Here is a 24,709-nt window from a genome sequence, read left to right on the forward strand (position 1 = left end):
AGGGGACACGGGTTCGTGCCCCAGACCGGGAAGATCCCACATGCTGCGGAGCGGCTGGGCCCGTGAGCCATGGCCACTAAGCCTGCGCGTCTGGAGACTGTGCTCCGCAACAGGAGAGTCCACAGCAGTGAGAGGCCCACATACCGCAAAAAAAAAAAAAAAAATACACAACACAAACCGGAAAAACCTCCCTTTTTCTCTGACTATAGGCGTAGTTCCTACTACAGCTTGATAAAAGGTAAGGCTTAGCAAATAGAAACAGATAATAGACTGAAGACACTGCCTTAGGAATAAAGGAAGAGCCACATAGTAAAAACATACATTTTACTGTTTGTGCATAAGCACAAAATACCGTTGGAAGTGGGAGGAAGGGAAAATAATAGTAATGCCTTGACAGGGTTTGTTTGGGGAACCATTTATTTTTAAGCAAACAGAAGGCATACAAGGTCTCACATATCAACAAGCTCCCCCTTGCCTACCTGTGGGCCTGAGCAGCAGTGACATGCATTGAGGCTACAATTTCAACAGTTGAGAACAGAATTACGAAAGGGAAGTCGATTCTAAACAATTTTCACTTACCGTTTTTGGCAAAACATTCCAGATGGGCTAAAGTCTCCTCCACAAAGAGAGAATCTTCTGAAAGTCTCTCATAAATCACTGAATCCTATAGAAAACACACACACACAAATACACACACTGTGATTAACATCTAAGCATGACAGTCTAAATTATAAATACTGTTCTATAATTTTATTGCTATAGCTAATAGATGTGAAGGAGCTCAAGCAGCCCCAGTGAAGGCACAATTCCAGAAAAAAATATGCTACATACAGAGAGCCAAAGACAAGGAACACAGCAGATTTCTCATTGGAACAATGAAAGTGAGAAGCCAGTGGAGCAAAGTCTTTACAGCACTGAAAGAAAAAATGGTCAGCCTGGAATTCTATACTCAGCAAAAATGGATTTCAAGATGAAGATTAGAAAAAAATGAAGATGAAATGAAGATTTTTTTCCAACTTAGGCTGAAAAAATTTATCACCACCAGATCTACTATATAAGATATGGTAAAGGAACCCCTTCAGATAAAAATCATTATACCAAATGTTAATATGGGTCTGAAGAGCACTGAAAATGGTATTCACATGAGTATATATACATTATTTTTCTTGTTATTTAACACTAGAACCAACTACATGATCCCTAGAAGAAACACACTTTAAAGACACAAATGGGTTAAAAGGAAAGAAAAAGCTATACCATACTAATACTAATCAAATGAAATCTGAAGGAACAAATTGGTAAATTGACTTAGATCAAAGTTACTAACTTCTGATCTTCAAAAGACACAGTTAAGGAAATGAAAAGTTAAGCCACAGGCTGGGTTATATTTGCAAGTAATATATCTGATAAAGGACTTGTTGCCAAAATAAGTAAGAACTCTCAAAACTCAATAAGAAAAAAAGTTACTTAAAAAAAAGGTTAACTATTTAAACACATTTTAACAAGGAAATTAAGTGGATGGTGTGTAGAAAAGAGTTGACATGGCAGATCAGAGACTGCTATCCTTAGAAAGACCTACTTACAAAATTGGCCCTTGGCTGGCATCTAGGAATTTGGCTGGTAAACAATTCTCTAAACTGATATGAACTTTCCCTGTGTGACCTCCATGGGATTCCTCCAGACACTGCTCATGTCTTTTCTTTTGTGATCTAGCTGTATATCCTTATTACATTGCTGTAATAAATCTTAGCCATGAGCACAACTATATGCTGAGTCCCATGAATCCTTTTAGAGATTCACTAAAAGCATAGGGGTGGTCTTGGGAACCCCCATCACAGATGGCAAATAAACATATGAAAAGATGTTTGCTATCATCAGTGAGCATGCAAATGTAAATTACATTCACAATGAGGTACACACCTATTAGAATGGCAAAATTAAATAGACTAACCAGGCCAAGGGTTGGTGACAACTGCTGGTAGGAATGTAACTATAATTTGGCGGTTTCTTAAGAAGTTGAAATATGCCTACCGCATGATCCAGTAACTTTACTCCTAGATACTTACCAAATAGAGATGAGACCATATGTCCATACAAAGAGTTGCAAACAAATGTTCATAGGAGCATTATTTGTAGTAGCCCAAACTGTAAACAAAATGTCCAGCAACAAATGAACAGATGAACAAATGCTGGTATATCCATTCAATGGAATCTACTCGGCAATACAAAGAAATGAACTACTGGTACAAGCTACAACGTGAATGAATTTTAAAATAATTATGAGTGAAAGAAGCCAGACAAAAAGTCATATAAACTATATGACTTTGTATAAAACTTTAGTAATTGAAATGAATCTATAGTGACAGAAAGCAGATCAGTGTCAAAACTTAACAAAATGTACATTTTAAATATGTGCCATTTATTTTATGTCAATTTTACCTCAATAAAGCTGGGTTTTTTAAGGTACATATGGTAGTGAACAAATACATAAGTGCTTTATAAAAAGAGATTTACAGAGTTAAAGCAAATTCCTGAGACACCAAATCCAAGCACTTTGGGCTTGGAACTGGGATCAAAATTCCTGCTACAAACCCTTAGCATCAACCATCTAATGATTGGTTCTCAAAAAAACAACTCAGTGACAGCAAGTTTTCCCTGACATAAAAGTTTAGTAAAATTATGGTGTGAGCCACCACAAATTTCAATGGGCTCAGCTTGGGCGATGGGGCGGGGGGTATCCTTCTCGGTTGCCCTGAGATGGACTTTTCAATCTTGGGTAATGCTGTCAACAACCAGTGATAACAGAGCATACAAAGTAACAACGTTTTAAAATATTGTGGGAGTTTGGGGTTTTTTTTGAGCACGAGCCACTTTTCTCCTTGCTTGGCCCTGCAATAAACCATTCTTTGCTTAAAAAAATTTTTTTTTAAAAAAATAAAACATTGTGAAGTTTTAAGAGGCTTCCTGTAAGTTGTTGGAACATAGAGGGAAGGAGTTACATGAATAATGGATCCCACTGTGCTTATATTAAATGTCCAAGAAAGAAATCTATAGAAACAAAAAGTAGATTCGTGGCTGTTGGGAGCTGGAAGTAGGACTAGGGAGTTACTACAAACGGGCAGGAGAGATCTTGTCGGGGTGATGGAGATGTAAAACTGGATTCTGATGATCGTTGCACAGCCCTGCAAATGTGCTAAAAATCATCGACTTGTACACTTAAAATGAGTGTTTATGGTGTAGAAATTAAACCTCAATAAAACTGTTCAAAAAAAACCCCCCAAAAAACGAATCCCAGCACTTACAGCCCCTTTGCAGTAGAGCCGGAGCTGTCCTGTAGGAGTTCACACAATTACAGACACCCTCTTTCTAGTACTAAAACAATAGAGTGTATTATTAGTTTCTATTTTCCTCAGTACATGACACTAATACCCACACAAAAATTCAAAGTCCAAAGAATTCTAATAGAGTCCTCAGTTGCCCATTGCTGAAAAGGCCAGCATGTTTCTTGCCAGCCTCTTCTTTTTTCTTTACCTGCTTCCTTTAACTGAGATTCTAATTCTAAATCTCCACCTTCTTCTCCTACTATTCTTTTCTTCCATGGAAGTTTACTGACACAAAAATATGTAATAGATTATATTATGATATATTATATTAATATAATTACATATATATTTTATATTAATATGTACTATTATAACATAGTACATGATATATATATAATGTAATATACCTTTCTTATGTTTTATATGTACAAATATTACTTATAATATAATACATAAATTTTATATACATGTAATATATATAATATAATCATTAAAATTTGATGAGGAAAGGGGAAAGCAGCCCTGGGTCTGTCTATTATTCAGTCCTCACACCATCTTTATCAACTAGACCTTCCTGCCCCCACTTTGCTGCACAGAGATGTTAAATTCCTCCTCACCATCTCATTCGCCCACGCTTAACCCTCCTGTCATCGTTCAATTATCAGCCCAAGTCCCACCTCCCCACAAAGGCTCCCAGGCCGCTCAGAGATAAACCTCCACCACCAGTGGTACCATTGTCTCCATCAGATACTCTTCAATATTCTTTATCACCCTCATAACGACTGGGAATTACCTTGTTTGTTTACTAAAGCAGGGGACCCCACAAACAGGTGTCCACCCTCGTCCTAGAACAGTATTCTAGAAAAATATTTGTAGCTACATAGACTGCAGTTCTCCCCATGAAGACGAAAATATGTTTTGTTTGCCTTTTTTTACATTCTTTAACTTTTCTTTCACCTCTGGAGGCACAGATTGGTTGACAATACCAAGGACTTTGGAACCAGATAGACCTGGATTTGAACCCTGATTCTGCCACTTATTTGCTTAGCGACGTGGGGAAGGTCATTTAAGTGGAGCCCCAGCTGCCAGTCTTTCAAGTGCAGTGACCACCACTGGCCTCAGAGGACTGCTCTGTGTGTGTCCAGCAGACCAGCTGGGCTTTCAGTCATTAGTTCCTCCACGTTTTCAAGCTCTTCCAACAAAAAGAATTTTAGTTTTCTTCAGGAATAAGATTGATCAAGAAAAGGATGTTCAAGCTTGGAAGAGAAGTAAGAGGTTCATAGAAATGATTGCCGAAGGGGAGAAGGAAGATCTCCTTCAGGGAGAAGAAAACCCTAGTGAAATCCAAACAAGCCTCAGAGAAGAGTGTTCCAATTAAAATAATAGTAATAATAAACACTCATACCAAGTGCTCTATCAGTTTTTACTATGTGCCGGGCATTGTGATTTAATCTTCACAACAATCCTGTGAGGCAGACACCATTGCTAGCCCCATTTTACAGATCAAGAAACTGTGGCACAGAGAGGTTAGGTGACCAGGAAGGTCACGAGCTAGTAAGTAACAGAACCACAACTACGACCACAAGTGATCCTTTTCCCGCCTCTGTCCCCCAAGCTTTTTTCACCCTCTCACCCTCCTCTCCACATGCACCCATGCTTGTCATCTTCCTTCTCCCCTTCTTCCTTCTCTGGTCCACTGGCCCCTGTCAATATAGCCACCAAGGAACAAAATGAGCCACTGAGACGGCAACTCTGCCAGGTCACCAAGCAGAGAGTGCCAGCAAGAAAATATGGTTCCCACCCGCCATGGAGCCCCATGGCCATGCCTACTGAAAACACAGTCTTCATCTGTCCCCACCTCACTGCCAACAGTCTAAGCTAGAGCTCCCACCCTCCAAGGATGGTCCCGGTGACCAACCTTACAGTGGAATGCTTCAGCTAGAAGGGACTTTCCAACAGGGATAAAGGATTAGCAATTGTTTTAAATACTTAGAAAGCTGTTAGAACACTACTCAAAGCAAATGAATCATTTACCTGTTACCTAACTAGGAGAGCAGGTGTTAATGACAGGAAATGACTGCTCTAGTGGTAGCAGTGGTCAAGTATTAAGACAGAAGAAAGCTAGAATGAATACTGAGATGTATTTTCTTGTAACAAAGTTCTTAGAAAAATCTTTCCTAGGACTTCCTTGGCTGTCCAGTGGTTAGGACTCCGTGCTTCCACTGCAGTGGGCACAAGTTCAATCCCTGGTTGGGGAAATAAGATCCCGCATGCCACCTGGCATGGCCAAAAAAAACCCCAAAATCTCTCCTAGAGAGGGGGTAACAACAACTTTTCTGAGATTTAAAGGGTTTTTTTTTTAATGTCATTGGGAAGCGAGGCTTTAAAAATACAATTTAAAAAAATCATCTGGCTTTAGGAAGAACGAATGATTTACTTATTAATTTCCTTTTCTAATTTTTCAAATATCACATTAGAAATAGTGAAATGGTCCAAGAGATATGACTTCAGGAGTCTGGAGGAAAATCCAATGGAAATAAAATCATCACCAATATCCTGACAACATGCTTTGGGGAATCAGGCCACAGATGCTGGGGTGTAAGAGGAAAGAAGGAGGCACATTGTTTGGGGAAAAATTAATCAATTCATGTCTATTTTCAAAGAAACAGTTTTTGGTTTATTTGTGAAAATAATGTTCAATATCCATTTGTTAAAAAAGAGACAATAGGCCCAAAATGGAGTTGTGTGCTCAGCCCACATCCCCAAACCGAGACTCAGTACCTGACCTAACTGCAATTTCAGACTCTCCCAGGAATCTAATCTTAACCAGTCAGTGTGGAATCACCTGGTCAGCACTACTGAGGTAACCTGGACAGACCTCAGGGGTCCCCCAAAGGAAGATGACCTTGTCCCAAACAATCTACTTTTTGCTCCTATTCTCTTTGTCCCGCCCCATCCTCCTATAAAAGTCTTCCACTTTGTACAACTCCTCAGAGCTACTTTATCTGTTCGATGGGATGCTGCCCAACTCATGAATCACTGAATAAAGCCAGTAAGATCTTTAAAATCTACTCATTGAATTTTGCTTTTTAAGGCAAAAATCTATTCACCAAATATTTATTGAGTATTTGCTGGATACCAGCCCCTGCAGGAGGTGACTCCTGCCCTCCTGGAACTTACAGTCTAGTTAGCGACACAGTTGTTAAGTTGTAACCCAGATTTAAAATTGCAGCTCTGACTCTGACAAGTGCTAGAAAGGAGAGGTCAAGAACCTGCGCCAACTACAAAAGGGAATTTTTACTGGAGAAGTGAAAACTGAGCTGAGATGAAAGGGTGGGTAGAAGCTAACTAGAATTTCAGGATTCTGTATTAAGGTTTTGATTTACATTGCCAAATCTCAGTTGAATAGTCACAGAAAGAGCCCTGGGAAATACACAAATAGAATGAAAAGGCAGCTTACCTAGAAAATTCCAGGACGTTAAGAATTTCAAATGTGAATTCCTCTCCCATCTACAGGAAGATAAGACAACATATTCTTACCTGAGGAAAAAAGTATTCATCTCACAGAATAACTCATTTTCCCAATCATAAACAAGTTTTACCCTCCAAATACATATCTTTTTCAAAATATAAATCTTCCTGCAAGTCTGATGAGATAATGGTGCCCTCCTCTGGTAAGAATATTGTTTGCAACCTAGGCAATATTAGCAAAAGTGCTTCTGATAGGGACAATTTAAGACTGAAACACCTCTCTCTTCCATCTAAAATCCGCATGATTAGAAAAATTGTATGAACACTCTCATGTTGTAAGGTTACATGCAGTAAGGGAGAAAATCAGCAGAGAGAAATGAAAACAAATAAATCTGTTAATAAAATTGCATGGATCAAATGAAATCCTTAATGCTTAGATCATTTGAAGAGGTAAACATGCTAAAAAAAAAAGAGGTAGCATGCTAAAAAATATATCAATGAAACATGCATTCTTTTCTAAATTTTTCCAGTTACGGCCTCTTGAATTCCTGTAACCATGATCAATTTATCTCTGCATCTACCAGCTCTCAGCTTCACCACTGCAGAAGTTCAAATGTGATGTATGATATTTATATATATATCTATGTGATATAAAGATGAATTAATCAGTCCATTCTAGCAAGGACTCAACATCTAGTGAGCATCTCTAACCATTGCATTACTACTAGGAAAAAAAACAGTGCATTGGGGCTTCCCTGGTGGCGCAGTGGTTGAGAGTCTGCCTGCCGATGCAGGGGACGCAGGTTCATGCCCCGGTCTGGGAGGATCCCGTGTGCCGCGGAGAGGCTGGGCCTGTGAGTCATGGCCACTGGGCCTGCGCGTCCGGAGCCTGTGCTCCGCAGTGGGAGAGGCCACAGCAGTGGGAGGCCCGCGTACCGCAAAAAAAAAAAAAATTGAAAAAATTGAAAAAGAGTGCATTGGCCACCATGCTTACATTGCTTCCATTTTTTCCCCATAATATCAAAGGATTGTGGTAAGTGGTCATCAAGATAGAACAAGGGTATATGTAACAAAATGAATAAATTAACGTATTGATAAAAACAGAACTCACCAAAAAATAGAAACATTTTGATTCTTCATAGGAAAAAAATTAGTTTACTTCTTAAATGTTTGACAATTCTAACTCTTTGGAATAGCTCAATTTTTTTTTTATGTTAGCAATTTTTTTCTTTTTTAACATCTTTATTGGAGTATAATTGCTTTACAATGGTGTGTTAGTTTCTGCTTTATAACAAAGTGAATCAGCTATACATATACATATATCCCCATATCTCCTCCCTCTTGCGTCTCCCTCCCTCCCACCCTCCCTATCCCACCTCTCTAGGGGGTCACAAAGTACCGAGCTGATCTCCCTGTGCTATGCAGCTACTTCCCACTAGCTAGCTATTTTACATTTGGTGGTGTATATATGTCAGTGCCACTCTTTCACTTTGTCACAGCTTACCCTTCCCCCTCCCCATATCCTCAAGTCCATTCTCTAGTAGGTCTGTGTCTTTATTCCTGTCTTAGCCCTAGGTTATTCATGACATTTTTTTTCTTCTTAAATTCCATATATATGTGTTAGCATACGGTATTTGTCTTTCTCTTTCTGACTTACTTCACTCTGTATGACAGACTCTAGGTCTATCCACCTCATTACAAATAGCTCAATTTCGTTTCTTTCTATGGCTGAGTAATATTCCATTGTATATATGTGCCACGTCTTCCTTATCCATTCATCTGTCGATGGACACTTAGGCTGGGAATAGCTCCGTTTTATTGAGCACCTGCTCTGCACTAGGCACTAATGTCAATTACTTTACACACACTAACCCATTTAATGTTTGCAAGGACCCTACTGCATACGTGATTCCCAGGTGGGAATCCCGGGCACTGGATTCCGAGCTCCTACCCCAAACCGCTGTACACACGTGTCTCTCTGGATGAGCAGATGCGTGTAACTGCTAGAAAGTACAATGTATCAAGTACTACTCACAGCTTCTATGGTGACAGAGTACCGCGTTGTTGTAGTGAAAACAAAGCCAAGTTGACTTGCTCCTTTCACTAAAGCTGCTTCACCTGTCAGTAAAAGGTCTGTATTAATGGAGGTTGAGCAAATGTGTGAACGCTAAGTTTAATTCAATACAGATTTCTCCAGCACGAAACTATCCTGTCATTCTCTTACACTTGGGTTGTTTCTCCAAAGGCACTTATCTGTGCTTCTAGGTAGCAGAGTGCTCACGGAAGAGGAAATCTGGTTAAACGGGGCCTCCGTCAGTGGGACTAACTCGCCAGCCTGGGAGGAAAATACATTCTAACTGCTCGCTGCAGTCTTGTTTGTTCTCCATGCTGCTGGGAGCACCTCCATCAACTACTGCAGGGCCTTAACCTGCCCCCTGCCGTGTTACTGATTATAACATGCTACTGAGCCCTGCTCCGAGAGCCATCCCCTGCCAGCCTTCTTAGGCATTTTCAGGGGGTGTGGAGAGTGGGAGCCCCAGAGCTACAGAGCGGCTCAGAGCTGTGCTGTACGTGATCGGCCTTAACCGGTAGGAGTTTCAGGCAAGGAGAAAGGCAGGTGCTATCGGGAGATCAGCAATGGTATCAGCTCTTCTGTGGACCCATCACCTGCCAGGTCTCTACATGCACACAGCACCTACCTGGGGAGGAGGCCTGGTAGCTTATATTATTTCCATCTCTCTCGGGAACCACAGTGTGGCATGTGCACAACAGGGTAAGGAATTCCTTGATATAGGCTTTCGTGGGCTGTAAGAAAGGGCCAGAGCTAGTGAGCGTCTTCCAACGCAAACCCCCGCTCCACCCCGCATCCCGCGAGAGTCGCATGCAATCTGCAATTAGTACCAACTGAGGTTTCACTTCAGGTCCATACAGTCAGGCACCAGCTAAAAACCATACCGTGCGTTCAAAATGGAGTGGAGTGGGTACTGAGTCAGGGACAGCGCAGGGGGCTGGGGAGACCGCAGAGAAAACAGGAGGAACCTGCGCTTTTGGAGCTTCTGTTCTCCTTGGGGAGACGGGCTCTCTCAAAGCTGGAGGAAACAAGTAAGGGCTGTGATAGAGAAGACGTGGGCCTATTTTAGGTAGGTGATCAGGAAAAAAAAAATGTTTAAATTAAGCCCTAAATAGAAAGGTTAGTTGTGGGTGTTTGTGTACCTGTGTGGTGGCACCCACCAGACAAAGGTTGTAGCATCTTCCCAGGCCCCAAAGTCAGGACAAAGATTCACTGTTAGCGGAGCTTTAAGACAAGCATGACCCCAGCATCTTGAGCCTCAGGCTCAATGATACAGAATGAGGTAGGGGAGAGAGAGGACCACAGTAGTGTGTTTGGATTTTATCTTAAGTGTGGGGCCAGTCCTCGGGAGGGTCTTAAGCAAAGGAAGAACATGTACAGGTTTGCATTTTGAAAGATCACTTTTATTTTTAAGAAGATCAAGATTTCAAATCAGGTAGATCAACATCTTAAAATAGATAAGTGCAGATATTGGTAGCATACAATAGAACCAAAGAGTTTAAAAGCAGACAGAGACAGGATTTCACAGATTGCTACACAGTAGAAAATTCTTGTATAATGTCTGAATTCACTCACACTCAAGTTCAGGCCTCAGTTCATAATTTTGGTGTAAAATCCCTTGCTTACTATATTAACACCAAAACTTCTCAAGGCTCTCTCTCTCTCTTCCTTTTAGAAAACCATATGCATGTTTTAAAGTTATATAGCATTACCCTGTTGACTTAGAGGGAAAATAGCAGACTTACATGGTCATTCTCAAAGTTCTGCAATAATGTTGGGTCATTGAATTCATAGGACTCTGGGACAGGACAAAGTGACTGACTGAGGAAGAATAGATACGATTCGTTTTAACTAAAAGTTCCTGGTGGTACCAGTCAATAATCAAACAGATCTAAATCCAACACAGCCCCATCTTCTGTTTTCACTAAGTCACACTTCCAGCTAGTAAATATTTAGGGTTCTGTCAAATTATACATCCTCCCAGGTCTCGAGCTGCAAAATGGCATTAGAAGATGCGTAAACTTGTGTTGAAAACTGTACAATTATACGGAGTTTGAGGTAGAGTAAATTGCCACGAAAGCAGTAAATTGAAGACTAGATTCTGGGTCCTTTGAATATCCCACAGGAAAGATCTAAGGGAGCTTCCTGGGAACTGCCACTGGCGGTGTGGACAAGGGGGCCGTGTTATTACTTGCCGGTGCGCTGGCACTGATAAAAAGTCCACCGCAAGGGAAAGGAATGGGGCAAAGGAGAAAAGACCGTATCTAGTTACCTTAAGTTTTCTTCACCAGCAGCACTTCTCTCTGACTGATTTCTAAGGGAAAATGAGAGAGGAAATATGATGGTTACAGGCTATAAATATAAAACTCTTTAGGAATTCTAGTCATGTATAAAAGCAGACATAAACCATATTTGTAAAAAAACTGCAAGTTTTCATATAAAATATATTAAGTTGCAATCTCATTATCTCATTCAGATATAGCTATATTATTATAGGTTCAGATAAGTTTTGGAGTAAATAAAGCCTACTTAATTTTTTTTTTTTTTTTTTTTTTCCGTATGTGGACTTCTCACTGTTGTGGTCTCTCCCATTGTGGGGCACAGGCTCCGGACACGCAGGCTCAGCAGCCATGGCTCACGGGCCCAGCCGCTCTGCGACATGTGGGGTCTTCCCGGACTGGGGCATGAACCCGTGTCCCCTGCATCGGCAGGTGGACTCTCAACCACTGTGCCACCAGGGAAGCCCCCTGTTGACTACTTTAAAGGCAACATCTACCAACTGGGAAGGATTCGTTCCAAATGCACCATCTAATTTTTGCAACTTTCTCCTGATATCTGATGCACTTTGCCCCAAAAGGTCAGATTTACCATTCTAATGTTTTCAGGGGCCTCGGGATCTGCATTAGTATGACGTCTGTAGGTCTGATAAATCCTTCCCCCAAATTAAGAGGTCTTCATTTGTTTTGCTATATTTCTTGAATATTGTTCAAACTCTTTTGCTTTGGTTTCCCTTTTCAAAGCCCCGTCAAGACACACTAATGAGTAGTGCTCTCATAAGGGCCTTCTTCCCTCACTGGGGTCCCCATTGGGTTCAGCTGTGGGCGCTGCCAGGTGGGCTTCAGGGGTAGGGGATGCGCCCTGTAAGGAGGGTTGCCATCTTTCCAACTGAACAAGTCTGAGAAACCCAGCCGGCTGTTCATTTGCATTTAGGCCCCTACGAGATAATGGCATAAGGGAAATGGCCCCTTCCCGGAAGTGGCTCCTGGCCCAAACTGGGTGCCCTGTGGGGTCTTAAATGGCGATACCAGACCAAGTCCGTGTGCCCCAGAAACTAACACAGGATATTCTAATTGATCCCTATAAGGAGGGGAAGTTCTAAGCCCCAGTGTCAGGAATAGGGGTTGAATAGGAACGGAAGGTGGTTGCAATTATTGGCATAATCGCCAGAGCAGCTGGGACAGCCAGCTCAGCCAGAGGCGTTAAGGTTTGGAGCAGCACATCCTCACTCTCACTCCCTTCCTTTTCTTTCCCCTGATAATACAGTTAGTCCCCTACGTACAAGCCTTCAAGTTGCCAGCTTTCAGAGATGCGAACGTGCGTTCACAAGTCCAATCACACAACTTGGTTCACGTGTCTGGCGTACCTTGTCATGTGCGTGCATCCTTTCCAAGTGGTTGTGCTTTTGTGTACTTTACTGTGCAGTACTGTATGGAGTACAGTAGTACAGTATCTTTATTTCAAGCCTAGGATGTGAGTGAGTGAAATTGCAGCTTGCCCTCCGTCCCCTATTGCTGACGACCCTCAGCTCTACCATCTCCCGCCTCCTCTCCCTCTTCCAGTCAGTAACTCTTCTTGCTTGTTCACTCGATGCCAGCCCCTGTAAGCCAGCTGTTGTACTGTACTACTATACTTTTCAAGGTTCTGTACTGTAAGATTAAAAATGTTTTATTTTTGTGTTTGTTTTTTACGCATTTTTTTTTTTTTTTTTTTTTTTTTTTTTTTTTTTTTTTGCGGTACGCGGGCCTCTCACTGCTGTGGCCTCTCCCGCCGCGGAGCACAGGCTCCGGACGCGCAGGCTCAGCGGCCGTGGCTCACGGGCCCAGCCGCTCCGCGGCATATGGGATCCCCCCGGGCCGGGGCACGAACCCGCATCCCCTGCATCGGCAGGCGGACTCTCAACCACTGCGCCACCAGGGAGGCCCTGTTTTTTACGCATTATTTGTGTGAAAAGTATTATAAGCCTATTACAGTACAGTACTACATGTACCCAATTTTGTTAGTTGGGTACCTAGGCTAACTTTGGACTTACGAACAAATTGGATTTAGGAACACGCTCTGGGAAGAGAACTCGTTCGTATATAGGAGGCTTACTGTAGTACAAATGCTTACACGTGAAGGATTTCATCATTCTTCCCTGCTTTTTCACAAAATACCTAGAGTCATTCAAAAGCCACTGTAAAACCATAGAAAGCAGTTGATCATCTAACCATTAAAAGGATGCCTTTTTGCTTTGGCATCAACCAACTGGGATTACAATGCAATTGAACAAAAACTTGACTACTTGTGTGCCAAACAATTAAGATAATTACTGAAATTATGACTGATATCATTTACCAGGATATACCAGAATGTTAGGAGTTCCATATAATTTCTAGAATATGTATATTAATATTTACCCATGTGATACAATTTAAAAAGTTTTATCACTCATTTGACAATGCCTCCCATGCAATTCAATACACCAGTAAGCCCCATTAGTTTAATATTCCTCCCTCTGAGATGGAGACAAAGCAAGCAACAGAACCAGACTCAGATATGGCAGAGATTTTTGAAATTATCAGACTAGGAATTTTAAATAACTATGATTATATGCTAAGGGCTCTAATGGAAAAAGTGGACAGTATGCAGGAACAGACGGGTAATGTAAACAGAGATATGTACACTCTAAGAAAGAACCCAAAGGAAATGGTATAAATGAAAAACATTAATAAAAGTGAATAATGCTTCTCAGTGGCCCATCAGTAGACTAGACATAGCCAAGGAAAGAATCAGTTAGCTTGAAGATATGTCAAAAGAAACTTCACAAACTAAAAAGCAAAGAGAAAAGGGAATTTTAATGGAACAGAATATTCAACAACTGTCAGACAATTTCAAAAGGTGTAGCAGGGGGCCTCCCTGGTGGCGCAGTGGTTGAGAGTCCGCCTGCCGATGCAGGGGATACGGGTTCGTGCCCCGGTCTGGGAGGATCCCATATGCCGCGGAGCGGCTGGGCCCGTGAGCCATGGCCGCTGGGCCTGCGCATCCGGAGCCTGTGCTCCGCAACGGGAGAGGCCACAACAGTGAGAGGCCCGCATACCGCAAAAAGAAAAAAAAAAAAAAAAAAAAAAAAAAAGGTGTAGCAGGGATCTCCCTGGTGGTCCAGTGCACAAGGTCCCAAGATAACCCTTTCTAAACCCCCTGTAGAGGTCCTAACAGGTACTGTGGCCACACACTGTTACAATAAGATATCATCTTCCTCTCATCCATGGGTTCATAGCTGTAATCAGACCCCTTATCCAAAATGCGCCTCAGAGGACTTTCTTTAGGGATAGCTGAAATAGTCCCCCTTTTTCAAGACTAACAAAACACAAACAAATGCTAGCATTCCAAAGAAACCAACGAACCAGTTCACAAACCGGGTACATATCCAACAACTCTTTCCTTAATAGGGTACCCCAGTCCAATACAAAACAAATTGGCTTATTCCGGAAGAGAAGCCCCAAACGGAGAGGAAGTGAAGCTCCCGGCTGTACACACCAGAGTGACTTACCCTACTGTACCGAGCCCGTTGGCTCCCAAAGGTCGATTCCTTTGCCCCAACTGCCAAGCGCTGGGGCAGCCGATGCTGCTTCAGGGAATTTGTAGGGCAGATCCTCAGGACAAGAGGTCCTGGAAGCTGTTAGGGCCTTACGTGAAAATTCCCCAACTGGGGCCGGCTGGCCACGAGCAGCAAGGGGCACAGAGCAGGGGCACAGGCTCGCCAAAATTTCTTAGCAAGTCTAAGCTCGTACTGCTCGCCGTACGACAGGCCAATAATTGAGAGAGGAGTTGGGGTGAGGAAAAATGACTATATTCAGAAAGCCAGCCGACAGAGAAGATGGCAGACCCTTACCCCCAGAGAAGCATCTTACCTGACTTACAATTCAGGCTTCTTTTGTACTAAAAGAGGAGGGAGTAAAGTCAAACACTTCCTGGTTCCCATCAGCCTCTGGAGGGGATGTGTTAATTTCTTCCTCCTGCAGTCATTCACAGGTGAGCCTGGTCAGGATGTTTGTGAGCCAAACAAAGGTATTTTAGCTTAATGCTCATTACCTGGGAAGCAGGGTTCCGAGGAATGGACCATTATGTATAATTTAAGCTTATAGGCAACATCCCTTTAATGATTAACCTGTAATACAACACAGAAGGTTATTCCCTATTACAAATTCAGAGAATCACAATTTATCTCTGGAGCCAGCAACTGGTAGAAGCACTAAAATGGTAACTGAATAATTCCACTTGCCGGAGACTGAGCCATGGATTACCTCGGGAGATAAAATCTCCTGGGGACATAGTCTTAGAGGGAGACCCACACGTCTGTGAGTTTTCTTTAAGTAGCACCAACAGGTTCTCAGGATGAAGATCAGAGAAAAGGCCCCTCCGTTTCCAGCAAGGAAAGGGGAACAGGATCATTATGAAATATGCCCAGCTGCATTTTGTTCTTCTTAACAAGGCCTGCAATCAAGGAAAAGTACTTTGTCACAGCCAAACCAACCTGGAAGAAGGAAAATTCCTAACTCCAGCCCATTCTAGCCTTCTTTTCTTACTTAAGGGGAGGGGAAACAAAGACACAAAACAAAACAGAAAGCACTAGTGAAAGGCAAGACTAGGGACACAGGCATATAACAGACTGAAACCTAATCATAGGATTATAGATCACACCCCTTCCCCACACCTTACCACTATATCAACAGGGTTCCTACGTAATAACAGGAATTACAACTGAAAGAATTGCAAGGCTAAAGCCCTATTTAAGAAGGGTTCTCTAGAGAAACCAGAGGAGATAAAATAAGGACACTGGGGGAAATTTTAGCCTCTGACACCTACAGTTACAGCAAACAATAAGCACAGCATAACTACTAGGCAGATAAACATAAAACCTCACATTAAAGGACTATTTCATTTTACCAGATACATCATACCTGACTTTCAACAAATATGGTAGATATTAATCCAACTATCAATAATCACTTTAAATATAAATGATCTAAATATACCCATTAAAAGCCAAAGGCCATGAGAATTATTAAAATAAAAACAAGATCACAATATGTGTTGTCTATAAGAAACACACTTTAACTGTAAAGATACAGATTAACAGGATAGAAAAAGACATTCCACGTTAACACTAATCAAAAGAAAACGTGAATAGCTACATTAATTTCAGACCAAGCAGGCTTCAGAGCATGGAAAATTTTCAGAGATAAAGAGGGGCATTACATAATGATAAAGATGTCAATCTCTAGGACAACATAACAACCCTTAATGTGTATGCTCCTGACAGCAGAGCATCAAAATACATGAGACAAAAACTGAGAGAACTGAAAGGAGAAATAGACAAATCTACCATTATAGTTGGAAACTCCAGCACCCTTCTACTAGTAATTGCAAGTTCCAACAGGCAGAAAATCAGTAAGGATATAGTAGAACTGAACAGCACCATCAATCAACTGAATCTAATTGACACTTTCAGAATACTGCATCCAACAACAACAGAATACACATCACCTCAAGGTCCCATGGAACACTCACCAAGATAGAAAACATTCTGGGCCATAAAACACACCTTTAAAAATATAAAAGGGGGCTTCCCTGGTGGCGCAGTGGTTGAGAGTCCTCCTGCCGTTGCAGGGGACACGGGTTCGTGCCCCGGTCCGGGAAGATCCCACATGCCGCGGAGCGGCTGGGCCCGTGAGCCATGGCCGCTGAGCCTGCGCGTCCGGAGCCTGTGCTCTGCAATGGGAGAGGCCACAACAGTGAGAGGCCCGCGTACCGCAAAAAAAAGAAAAAAAAAAATGGGCAGAAGACCTAAATAGACATTTCACAAAGGAAGACATACAGATGGCCAAGAGGCACATGAAAAGATGCTCAACATCACTAATTATTAGAGAAATGCAAATCAAAACTACAATGAGGTATCACCTCATGCCAGTCAGCATGGCAATTATCCAAAAATCTAGAAATAATAAATGCCGGAAAGGGTGTGGTGAAAAGGGAACCCTCCTGCACTGTTGGTGGGAATGTAAATTGATACAACCACTATGGAAAACAGTATGGAGGTTCCTTAAAAAACTAAAAATAGAACTCCATATGACCCAGAAATCCCACTACTGGGCATATACCCTGAGAAAACCATAATTCAAAAAGAGGCAGGTACCACAGTGTTCATTGCAGCACTATTTACAATAGCCAGGACATGGAACCAACCTAAATGTCCATTGACAGATGAATGGATAAAGATGTGGTACATATAAACAATGGAATATTACTCAGCCATAAGAAGAAACGAAATTGAGTTATTTGTAGTGAGGTGGATGGACCTAGAGTCTGTCATACAGAGTGAAGTCAGAAAGAGAAAAACAAATACCATGTGCTAACTCATACATATGGAATCTTAAAAAAATTGGTACTGATGAACCTAGTTGCAGGGCAGGAATAAAGATGTAGACATAGGAAATGGTCTTGAGGACACAGGGTGGGAGGGGGAAGCTGGGGCAAAGTGAGAGTAGCATCAACATATATACACTACGGAGTGTAAAATAGTCACCTAGTGGGAAGCAGCAACATAGCACAGGGAGATCAGCTCGGTGCTTTGCGATGACCTAGAGGGGTGGGATAGGGAGGATGGGAGGGAGACTCAAGAGGGAGGGGATAGGGGGACATATGTATGCATATGGCTGATTCACTTTGTTGTACGATGGAAACTAACACAGTATTGTGAAACTATTATACTCCAATAAAGATCTATTTAAAAATTAAAAAAAAAAAAGAGTATGTAGTTAGAGGGACTTCCCTGGTGGTCCAGTGGCTGAGACTCCATGCTCCCAATGCAGGGGGCCCGGGTTCGACCCCTGGTCAGGGAACTAATCCCACATGCCGCAACTAAGAGTTCACATGCTGCAAGTAAAGACCCCCGCATACTGCAATCAAAGATCCCGCACACCACAAGTAAGATCCCACATGCAGCAACGAAGATCCTGCATGCTGCAACTAAGACCCAGCATGGCCAAATAAATAAATAAGTAAATATTGGGGGGAGAAAAAGAGTATGTACTTGGAAATAAGACATCCTGTGTCCAGATTCCAGTTCAGCCACTGATTTTGCAGATTTGGACAAGTTTTCTTAATTTTTTCTGAATATCAATTTCCTCATCTATATAATTAGGATTAACACTTATTGCTAGGGGTTGTTACAAGGATTAAATAAGATTATATACGTACAGTACTTAGTCCAGTTTCTGATACATACATGTTCATTAAATAATATTTATTATTATATCTCATGCTATTTCCACTCTCCAGAAAGTTTAACTAAGTTGCCTAAAGTAGAGGGGCCAGCATTGGCCTGCTGGGCTCCTGACTCACTCTGGACTTCAGGGGTATGTTTAGAGGTAATGATTTACAAACCCAGTATAACATAAATACACTGAGTATAACATAAATACATATAAGTATTGAGTATTCACAGTGCTAAATGTATATAACCAAGGGTGTCTTTTCTTTTGGCTTGGTCCTCCTTATAACCCCAGACAGACTGTGAAGCTTATCCAACCCTACTAGTGCATGGTGAGCCAAGGTGAGCAATTAATGGTAACGTTAATATTCTGAGGCCAATATTGACATTTGATAGGCGGATACGGACCTCATGGCCTTGATATGGACATTGTCTTATTTATACTGCTATCCCTGACCACTCAAACAAACAAAAACACCTGAATGTATGGGCTGGAGCCACACTACTCAGGGTCACCAAGTCAGTCTCTATACCATCAACCACAAAGTCAAGCATTCCAAGGAGGGAAAATAGTATCAAAGGGACAAAACTAGTATCAACGAATTCCTTGTTATACAGATTCAGAGATCTATTCGTTCCCTGAATTAACTATGAGTATTAATTTCCTGCGGCTGCGGTAACAAATATCACAAGCTTGGTGGCCTAAAACAAGAGAAATGTATTCTCTCACAGTTCTGGAGGCTAAAATCCACAATCAGTTTTAGTGAACCAAAATCAAGGTATCAGGGGGGCTGTGCTCCTGCTGGAGGCTCTAAGGAAGAATCTGTTCCCTGCTTCTTCCAGCTTCTGATGACTGCCAGCATTCCTTGGATTGCGCCCATATCTCCAGTCTGTGCCTCCATCTTCACATGGCCTCCTTCTCTTTTTTCCTGTATCGAATCCCCTCTGCCTCTCTCTTATTTAAGGACACTTGTGATTGTATTTAGGGCACACCCAGGTAATCCAGGAGAACCTCCCCATCTCGAGATCCTTGAGTTAATCACATCTGCAAAGACTTTTCCAAATAAGGTAACATTCAAGGTTCCAGGCATTAGGCTGTGTATATCCTGGGTGGGGGGCGGGTCGGGGGCCTGGGGCACTTTCAGCCTATCACAATGGGCTCACACTTCCTAAAGCATAACTCTGTACTCCACAAAAGGTCTTCTTTCTAACATGTAAAATAGGCCCCTCTAATGCACAAATGTGCATTCTTTACCATGATTTAACAGGAGATGCCTGAAAACCCAACCATGACCCCTAAAAAGAGTCTAATATTTGCTCCCATGGTTCTTCATGCAACAATGCCAGCTGTCTGGTGAACTGCCCTCTGGCCAACTGTTTAACATTTCCCTGAAGAGTCTTCTCACATACACCCCACTGATTACCTTCATTTCCTCTAGCACAGAAATCAGTGAAAGGAATACATTATAGGAATACATAGCCTTAAGAAGAAATGTTTTTGAAATGTGTAGCTTCAAAGAACAGAACAAATCTCATAAACGACTGACCTCTGGAAGTATAGCCCTATGAGATGCCCAACCAGCCTCCTAGGGGAAATAATATCTGCACCCCGTCAGTTTCACCAGCAGTTACAGCTACAGTTTCCTTTAGATGAGCGATGACCCAGTGGAACCTAGAAAGTTTCAGTCCTGTGAGTTTTGTAGTTGCCTTCTGTTGCCCATGTATATTTTCAGTGTGGATATCATTTACACTGAAGTAATTCAGGCGACCAGACTGTGCCATAAGTCGAGGTGAAAAACACAGGAATCTCAATCCACTGCACTTTGAAGGTCCATGTAGGATTGATAGATCATAGATTCCATCCAAAGTGACTTATCTCCTAATCTAACAGAAGTACAAATAAAATAGAAAAAGAGCCTGGAGAAGGCATCTAAAAACGTGCTCCTTAGTCACTGCTAACTGTTGTGACTAAGAGCACACAGCCTGGAGGCCAAACGCCTCGCTTAAAATCTCAGCCAGCACTTAGCACGGGGAACTCTATTCAGTATCCTGTGATAAACCATAAGGGAAAAGAATATAAAGAAAAGAATGTACGTATAACTGAATCACTTTGCTGTACAGCAGAAATTAACACAACACGGGGCTTCCCTGGTGGCGCAGTGCTTGAGAGTCCGCCTGCCGATGCAGGGCACCCGGGTTCGCGCCCCAGTCTGGGAAGATCCCACATGCCGCGGAGTGGCTGGGCCCGTGAGCCATGGCCGCTGGGCCTGCGCGTCCGGAGCCTGTGCTCCGCAACAGGAGAGGCCACAGAGGTGAGAGGCCCACGTACCGCAAAATAAAATAAAATAAAATAAAATAAAAAGAAATTAACACAACACTAAATCAACTGTACTTTTTTTTCTTTTAATCTTAAAAAAAAAAAATCTCAGCAAGCACTGCAGCTCCCTGGCCTGTGACCTTGGGCAGCCTTGGGCGGTGGAGTCACTCTTACGGATGAAGAGAAAGGGCCTTGTGAAGTTACGGTATTAAACCAGGAATGTGACACTTTTGGGTGCCAGGCGCTCGCCTAAGCACTCAGATTTTAAAAATAATTCTCGAATAGTCATTCAATAAATATTTGGACAAGATGATCTTTCACTTAAGTCCAACGTCGACACTGAACACTGCGATGAAGTGTCATGTGAACGGTGTGAGCCGTCTCCACAGGAAGCAAGGCCGTCCCCAGGGTCCCCAGCCCAGCTACCACCACCAACGACCGCAGGGACCCGGCGCCCGAGCACCCAGCGCAGCGGCCGCCAGGGCGCGGGCGGCTTTCGCACGGGAGGTGACACAGGGACACAGCCCGCCGGCCGCTCGCTCTGCCCGCGCCTTTTTCCCGTCACCGTCTTCTTCCAGCGCACCGGCCACGCGGCCGACGCTGCTCCCTCACAGCCCCCGCGAGGCAGGGTCACAAAAGAGGAAACCCAGGCCGGGAACGGCCGAGCTCGGCTTTTCCTCAGGGCCCGTGCGAGGCGGCTTCCCCCGAGCGTCCAGCACGCTCCTCCACGGGTCTGCGGCCGCTGCTCCGGCAGCCTCCCCGGGCCCCCCCGGCTCCTCGGGACCGGCCACAGCCCGCAAGCAGCAGCCCCGCCGGCCTCCCCGGCGCCGCGGGTCCGCCCGGCTCTGCGCCTGCGCAGTCGGCGCGCTGGGGGCCTCGGCGGCGCGCCTCCTGCCGGCGCGTGGGGTCACCGCCTGGCTGCCGGGAGCTCCGGGGAGCGAGCGAGGGGGACCCTACGACCAGGTCGCGCCGCCGTCACTCAGCACCCACCGCGGTTCCGTCCCTTCACCCAGGGTGGGCCACGCCCCCGGGAGAGAAGAGCCGTCGCGGGGCCCGCCTGCGGCTGGAGGCGGCCCAGCTAGGGCTCCACAAGCTGTTGGTGATGATACACCGATCTTCTACTTAAAAGTGTCCTCTAATTCTCTCCATCGTAATGGCACCTTTTTCCGTGTGTAATTAATAAGTGAGCTGCTGTTTTCAGAAACTCTGGTAACACGCAACTCGGTATTCCGTAGAGCCCGAGTAAAAAAACATCCCCCAAAAGAATTCCTTTGGTGACTGGGATAGGCAGAGGGATGGGAGTGTTGGATTAGGATGTGGGCTTTGACATAGCAATTCTGGGAGATGGGTACCCTTGGGGAACTGTGGTTGGATTGTGCGCTGCCTGCGTAATATTCCTGCCTGACACGTGTCATGGAAATGAAGTAGAGAAATACAATGAATTGTGAAGGAAGCTTCTATGGGAGGTGAGAACCTCAAAATCAGTGGAACATCTAAAGCAATTCTACTGTCTTTCTTTCCTCCTTTCCCTACCCTGCCTAGGCATTTGTGGGCATTTGTGTATATTTGCTGGTGAGTTTGTTATTTGGTAGACAGGGTGAGGGCTCAGGACTCTTATCTGCTTGTGATCATTGTCTCTTTACTTATATCCCTAACAGACTGCAAATTGAAAATAGGGGCAGCTTAGATTCTAAAACATAATCGTTTTTGCAGAAGTAGAAATGAGAAGGTAAAATTGAATATGTTGATCAAGTAGCAAAAAATAGCTCTGGAGAAATAAATAACAGTCAAGTGAATTATTTATCTACACAACTGGAAATTGTAAACAATTAGTGAACAATTGCACTTTTGACTTATGTTACATGTTTCACTCCTATCTCTCACAGAGGTGTAGCTGACTTTGCTGGAAATTCTCATACATAGATCTGTAATATTTTCCTAGGACTACGTTATGATTGGTCTCCCCCATTTCACCCATACATAAAAGCATTTCAAAATTTGTTCAAACACTGAGCTATTTAAGTCCAAAAGACATGCTATATAATAGAAATCTGTTATGCTTTTACCCTAGAAGTTCTTAAGGCTTAAAGTATATAAGGCTTTATTTATATATAAATGTATAAACATTTATAATATGACATAAATATATTATAAATTTATAATATAGTATAGATAGATTATATATATAATATAAAAGTCAGTAGGGAATATCCCACCATCAAAACTACAATAATATGGGACTTCCCTGGCGGTCCAGTGGTTAGGACTCCAGGCTTTCACTGCTGTGGGCCCTGGTTGGGGAACTAAGATCCCACAAGCTGCACAGCGCTGCCAAAAAAAAAAAAAAAAAAAAAGAAAAAGAAAAGAAAGAAACCTAAAACAATATATTTCAGTTGCCTTCAAAGGTGAAAATTCTGTAAGCCTTGAGACATGAGAACAGATTAATTATTTTTCCGTTTATAGAGTAGTGACCATGGTGTTATAAAGATGGACACTCAGTTTTGAGACATTTATACATGAGTATGTTTCATTGTTTCCTGGTCTAATGTAAGTGCATAATACGAGTACCTCTGCATTTTAAAGAATGTGCTGTCTTAAAACAATGCCTCGCTTTATATTTTCCTTGAATGAAAATAGTGTAGACCAGGAATGCTGAGTATACGACCGGAGGTCACAAAACGGTAAACCTGTGAAAGCCTGAGGAATTCGGACCATGCAAAGCACGTGTCTTTAGCTGCCCTCTACCAAGAGAGGGCAGCCCTCTTCTCACAAATTATCTGCATAGTGGGCTCCAAAGCACAGTGAAGGAAAAAAATTTTAGAACTTTTATTTATAGCTATTATTTTTATCTTAGCTTTAAAAAGCTTCTGTTTGGTTGTGTGTGCTTTATGATAATATATAAATATATATGAGCATGCACTACACTTTTATAATTTGTAAATAAATAAATATACATATATTTGGAGTGCAAGAAAAAAAATTTTGTTACTGAAAGTAAGGTACTGTGGAAAAAGTTTAGAGGCCATGATTCGCAACTTGTCTCCTCCGGGGCAAACTGCAAACCTTGCACGTTCCCAGAATCAAAGGTCTGTAATCACATGTTTGTAAAGTTCTTTTGTACCTTCAATACATATTTGGGGAATATCCACTATGTCCCACCTCCTGCGAGGTTCTGAAAGTACAGTAAAAGGCAAAAGAGCCATGGTCGTCCCTTCATGAAATTTACAGTCTACTAAACATAAGCATTGAACAAATAAACAGAAGACACATTTTTTTAAAAAAATGATATACTGTTAAGTACCAAGGAAAATAAAGTTTCGAGAGGTCAGTGAAATCCTTCCGAGGGAGTGGCATTTGATCTGAAATCTAAAGGACGAGAATGAGGTAGGCAGAGAGGAGGAGGAGGAATCTCAGTCACGGGAAACAAGGCAAAAGTGTCAGCTGAGCGGAGATCTCTTCTCGCTGAAGAACCGTACAAGGCCCAGGTGCCCGGAGCTTGCGGGGAGGGAGTGAGGCCCGCCAGGTGGGGCTGGACCGGGCCCCTGGGGACCCGGAGACCGTGGAAGGGTTTTAGACTGTACCTAAAAATGCAACGGGGGAGCCAGTCACAGGTTTTCATCAGGCGTAGAAATTCAAGTTCACTTACGGAAGCTTCCATTTCCATTTTTCACGCCCTGGTTGCCTAAAGCGTGTCCGAGAGTCAGGACATAACACGCTGCAGATCAAGATTTCAAAACAAAGTGAAAAAAAGAAAGCAAGCAATCAAGACACTTCTGGAAATTTGAGCGGCCGGAACGGGTGCAGCTTTGAACAGTTAAAACTCCCCCAGACGAGGAGGGCAGACTCAGGCTTGGAGCTGGAGCTCCGGCCGCGCCGAGGGGCGCGCCGCCGCTGACACCAGCCTGTCAGGACGCGCGCGCGCCTCCGCCCCGCCCGCACACACTCGCGCACGCACGGGGCTTGAGGTTGGGCCTCCTCGGCCGCCGTCCGCGCTC

At 43.0% G+C, this 24,709-nt stretch overlaps 2 long non-coding RNA genes across 6 annotated transcripts in view; both read right to left on the reverse strand.

Moving 5' to 3' along the window:
- LOC308605057 overlaps window positions 1–1,005 on the reverse strand; it is a 51,711-nt gene extending 50,706 nt beyond the window's left edge. For all 3 annotated transcript variants that reach the window (XR_014013589.1, XR_014013590.1, XR_014013591.1), the window contains exon 1: window positions 580–1,005. This is a non-coding gene — a long non-coding RNA (uncharacterized lncRNA). The remainder of the gene's footprint in view (window positions 1–579) is intronic.
- Window positions 1,006–9,515: 8,510 nt separating this feature from the next.
- LOC308605058 lies at window positions 9,516–24,564 on the reverse strand. 3 transcript variants are annotated; one of them, XR_014013592.1, is made up of 6 exons: window positions 24,361–24,564; window positions 15,429–15,618; window positions 15,036–15,140; window positions 11,138–11,179; window positions 9,750–9,883; window positions 9,516–9,599 (listed from the first exon to the last, which is right to left on the reverse strand). It is a non-coding gene; the product is annotated as an uncharacterized lncRNA (long non-coding RNA). The 3 variants fall into 3 exon arrangements; XR_014013593.1 differs by having other exon boundaries at window positions 15,045–15,162; XR_014013594.1 differs by having other exon boundaries at window positions 15,036–15,162.
- Between the last annotated feature and the right edge of the window lie 145 nt (window positions 24,565–24,709).

This window comes from Mesoplodon bidens, assembly GCF_964165515.1.
Source record: "Mesoplodon bidens genome assembly, chromosome: 17".
In the NCBI taxonomy this organism is placed as follows: Eukaryota; Metazoa; Chordata; class Mammalia; order Artiodactyla; family Ziphiidae; genus Mesoplodon; species Mesoplodon bidens.